The 4,822-nt window shown below is 48.1% G+C and overlaps 1 non-coding gene across 1 annotated transcript; it reads right to left on the reverse strand.

Annotated features, from left to right (window-relative positions):
- Window positions 1-844: 844 nt before the first annotated feature.
- Window positions 845-951, reverse strand: LOC111824222. Its single transcript, XR_002827291.1, has one exon. It is a non-coding gene; the product is annotated as a U6 spliceosomal RNA (small nuclear RNA).
- Window positions 952-4,822: the final 3,871 nt, after the last annotated feature.

Below are 4,822 nucleotides of genomic sequence, written 5' to 3' on the forward strand. Positions count from 1 at the left end.
AGAGTTGGGGAGGTAGGGAACTTGATCGGCCCTGATCGCTGGCCAGGCCCAGGGACTCTACCTGTGCACAAATTTCGTTCACCAGGCCTCTAGTAAATATAAATGGCCTTTGACAAAGTAATTCCACTTTTAGGGTGTTAACCTAAGATATATTCACATATGTGTCTAAAGATAAATGTATGGGGTGTTCACTGAAGTATTAGTCAGAGAGAAAACCAGAAATAGCCCAATTGTCCTCAGTAGGGAAATGGTTGAATGATTTATACCATAAATTTTATGGTCCTGAGATGGGGAAAGCTATGGGACTGTTATAAGGTTGAGGTGGATTTATACATTCTGATCTGTTAAGTAAAGAAGAAGTCACTGAACAATATGTATAGTATGATGTCACATATATTGAACAAAACACATAGCAAACATATTTGTAAATAGATAGAAAATACATCAAAGCATACAGACCACACCCTAAAAGATGATTATCTCTAGACAGGGACAGGAAATGGGGAAGGCATAAGAAAGGGATTTTTATTTTTAACTGCAGATAATTCTTTCTCTATTGTTTGAATTATTTACAGTGATCATGTGTTGCTTTTTAAAAAATATATTTTATTGATTTTTTACACAGAGGAAGGGAGAGGGATAGAGAATTAGAAACATCGATGAGAGAGAAACATCAATCAGCTGCCTCCTGCACACCCCCTACTGGGGATGTGCCTGCAACCAAGGTACATGCCCTTGACTGGAATCGAACCTGGGACCCTTCAGTCCTCAGGCCGACGCATTATCCACTGAGCCAAACCGGTTAGGGCCATGTATCGCTTTTTAAATTTAAAAACAATTTTAGAAAATTTTGGAACACTTCCCAAATTTGCATGCCATCCTTACCCAGCGGCCATGCTCATCTTATCTATATCGCTCCAATTTTAGTATATAGGGTGTCCAAAAAAAAATGTATACACACACTGAATAATTATAAAGGCAGTGTTTATTGAAGTACATTTCATTTTCAAAATTGAGCTATCAGCTGTTAAAATATGCATACATTTTTGGGGGAGACACACTGTATGTGCTGCTGAAGCGAGCACTAAAAATAACTTACAAAAATAGAAATAAGTGCCCTGGCCGGTGTGGCTCAGTTGGTTGAGCATTGTCCCTGCACTGAACAGTCGCTGGTTTGATTCTGGGTCTGGGTACATGTCCAGGTTGTGGGTAGCAGGGGAAGGGGAAACTGATTGATGTTTTTCTCATATGGATGTTTCTCTCTCTCCCTCTTGCTCTCTCTCTCTCTCTCTGAATCAATAAAAACATTTAAAACATAGAAATACATGACAAGTGGTAGAAAGAAATTTATGAGTTTCTGTTGCTCTTATATCTGATGAATGTTATTGTTTTGTAAGACAATGTGAACTAGTAGAAAGAACACAAATATCCCAGTTTTTATTCCTATTGTCCTGCCATCTAAAAAAATCAGTGTTCTGGTCAAAGAGCTAAACATGTGGAGGAAAAAACTTTTTAAAACACAAGACAGCCCCAGTTTTTGGGGAATACCCATACGACTGTCAGCTGATTTCTCAACAGAAACTTTGCAGGCCAGAAGGGAATGGCAAGAAATATTCAAAGTGCTGAATACCAAGAACCTACAACCAAGAGTACTTTATCCAGCAAAGCTATCATTCAGAATTGAAGGTCAGATAAAGAGCTTCACAGATAAGGAAAAGCTAAAGGAGTCCATCACCACTAAACCAGTATTATACGAAATGCTGAAAGGTATCCTTTAAGAAGAGGAAGAAGAAAAAGGTAAAGATACAAATTGTGAACAACAAACATGCATCTATCAACAAGTGAATCTAAGAATCAAGTGAATAAATAATCTGATGTACAGAATGAACTGGTGATTATAATGAATCAGGGACATAGAAAGGGAATGGACAGACTATTCTTGGGGGGGAAAGGGGAGTGGGAGATGCGGGAAGAGACTGGAGAAAAATCGTGCACCTATGGATGAGGACAGTGGGTGGGGAGTGAGGGCGGAGGGTGGGGCGGGAACTGGGAGGAGGGGAGTTATGGGGGGGGAAAAAAAGAGGAACAAATGTAATCTGAACAATAAAGATTTAATTAAAAAATAAAAATAAAAAAATAAAACACAAGACAGCCCCAGTTTTTCTAGTAATAGAATGTAAGTATTCCAAATGATCAGTGTACATCATATATATTATACATTATGGTTTAATATTATTCAGGTAGGCAATGCATAAAAACCTTAGGTCTGAAAGTCACGCAATATCACTTTGGTAAATCTAGGCGTTAAGTTATTGGGGTTTTCTTATTGGAGGCTGAGGGAGTTACTCTCACTCCCCCCCTGCCCCCCCCCGAATTTAAAAGTCTTTGTTGAAAGTATTACATATGTTCCCTGTTTCCCCCCTCTCTGACCCCTTCTAGCCCCCCCACCCCCTCCCCCACCCCGCCCCAGCCCCTCCAGGCCTTCACCACCCTATTGTCTGTGTCCACGGGTCATGCTTATTTGCAAACCAGTTCTTTGGTTGATCTCTTCCCCCCCACCCACCCGCCTTCCCTCTGAGATTCCAGTCTGTTCCATGCTTCTGTGTCTCTGGATATATTTCGTTCCTCATTTTATTTTGTTCATTGGATTCCACATATGAGTGAGATCATGTGGAGGGAGTTATTCTTAAGGGTGCTGTGAGTGAGGATTTGCTGAAGAAAATTGTGTTGATGTAATAAACCATTTATCAACCTCTTGGTGGCACAATGGGCCCATAAAATTTGGGTGGGTAGCTTGCTGCTTCTTAATCCAATAACCAGGAAAGCTGATTTGGAGGGCACCTGGGGACAAACCAGAGGCAACCATGTGAAAGGCCACGTGCATGTGACTTTCAAAGAAAATGCCACCTGGCGATGGCGCCGAGTGAAGGACAGCTCTGCTGAAAAGAAAGCCCGGGGTAGAGACGGGCAAGGGCACTTGCTCGGGGGCACCTGGCTTGCGAGTTTACCCACGCCCGGGATGATAGGCTTAGTTTTTAGGAAGGGTTGGTTTTATTTGTTTTGCCGTTTTATTAAATTTATTGGTGTGACCGTGGTTAACACAATTATATAGGTTTCAGGAGCACAATTCTACAAGACAGAGGGTTGGTTGTTGAAGCAGCCACATTCCAGTCTGGGGAAGAGTTAACATTTGAAGACTTGCCCAAGAACTATTTCAAGTATCTTGTCCAGGGCTCCGAGATCACAGCGCCAAGCGCCAACGACCCCGCACCTCATCCTAACCTCCTCCTGGGCTGTTCTCCCACCAACTCCAGGCCCCGAGCCGAGGGCTGGGAAATAGATGAGAGCCTGGGGCCTACACTTGGGCTGGGCGTGTGGTTTTCGCTTGTTCTCCACCCCCTCCCCGATGAAAGAAAACACTGGGTGCGCACTCCCTCTTCAGAGCGCGGCCCCCAATCGAGGGGCGGGTCCTCCTCCCGGCGGGCTCAGGCCCCGCAGGTTGGCGGGAGCGGGCGGGGGCGGGCCGCCGCGGGTCCCGAGAAGCCGAGAGAAGGATGCCGCGCGCCGCGCTCAAACTCGCGCCACCACCAGCTCACGAGCTGCTCCCCACCCTCTTCGTCACCAAAGGCGCCAGCCAATGAGCGGGTCGGAAAGGCCGGGCCCGCGGACTAAGCCCTGGGAGGGGGAGCGGCGGGAGGGGAACGGGAAGTCGAGGGCGGGCTGCATTTGATTGACGGATGATCGAACCAGTCCTCCTCGCGGCTTCTCTTCGCTCTCTCCTCTGCTGGGCTCAACTCTGGTCCCACCTCCTCCTCCTCCACCCCCCCCTTCTCGCTCTATTCCGACCCGCCCCAATTCCCTTCCCCCCACTCTGCGGACAAATCGCTGCTGGAAAGAGGCGGAGGCAGAAGCGGCGGGCTCGTGTGGAGACTTGAGGTGGGATTGACGGGCGATCTGGCCAATCAGAGGTGGGCTGATGGCGCGGCTGTGGCTGGAACAGGCCAATAGACGGGCGGGCTGGGGGCGGAGGCCCAGGTTCCAAACGCTCCGCGGCGCCATGGGCTGAAAACTCAACCGAGATGGAATCTCCCAGTCTGAACCGGTTTCAACCGGTTCCGAGTTGAGGCACTAGGAGGAGGGGGAGAAGCGGCTGCAGCGGCCGCGGCAGGACCAGCGGGAGCTACAGCATCAGCAAGAGCAACAGTAGCTACAGCCCCGGCGGCGCTGCCTCTTCCAGTCTTTGCTGCTGCAGTCCGTGCAACCACCCGAGGGGAGGGGGAACCACCAGTCGCTGAGAAGCAGGAGAAGGGGGGAAAGTTTAGGCGAGCCGGGGTGGGGGGGCCAGCGCCGGAGCCGCGTGAGAGAGGGAGCCGTGTTTTGGTAGGGGAAGTCGGACTGCAACTGGCGGCTGAGCGTCCCCCGGCCGTGTGGACTCTACACCCCGACTCCTGCCGCTCCCGCCGCCGCCTGTAGCTGGAGGGTCCCCCCGGGGCTGAATCTTTGGGACTTGACCCCGTTCCCCTCCCCCTCCCCTTACTCCCCGGCCAGGCGGGAGCCTTTATTTCTCAGATTAATTCCCCTCCTTTATTGATTGTGTCTGGGAGTGTGTATGTGTGTGTGTGTCGCAACGAAGTGTCCCTGTGTTAGTTCTACTGTTGAGCCGTGTGTTTTTTTTCTTTTGCCCTCAACTCTTTTGATTATTTAATAACATCTTATACAGGACGTAAAACGTGAGAGCAGACGTTGTATTACCTCTCTGAGTCTATGAACCAGTTGTGCTATGTCATATCTCTCATATTCGACATGAACACTTAAATAGTAT

Source organism: Myotis lucifugus, unplaced genomic scaffold, assembly GCF_000147115.1.
Source record: "Myotis lucifugus unplaced genomic scaffold, Myoluc2.0 scaffold_6, whole genome shotgun sequence".
In the NCBI taxonomy this organism is placed as follows: domain Eukaryota; kingdom Metazoa; phylum Chordata; class Mammalia; order Chiroptera; family Vespertilionidae; genus Myotis; species Myotis lucifugus.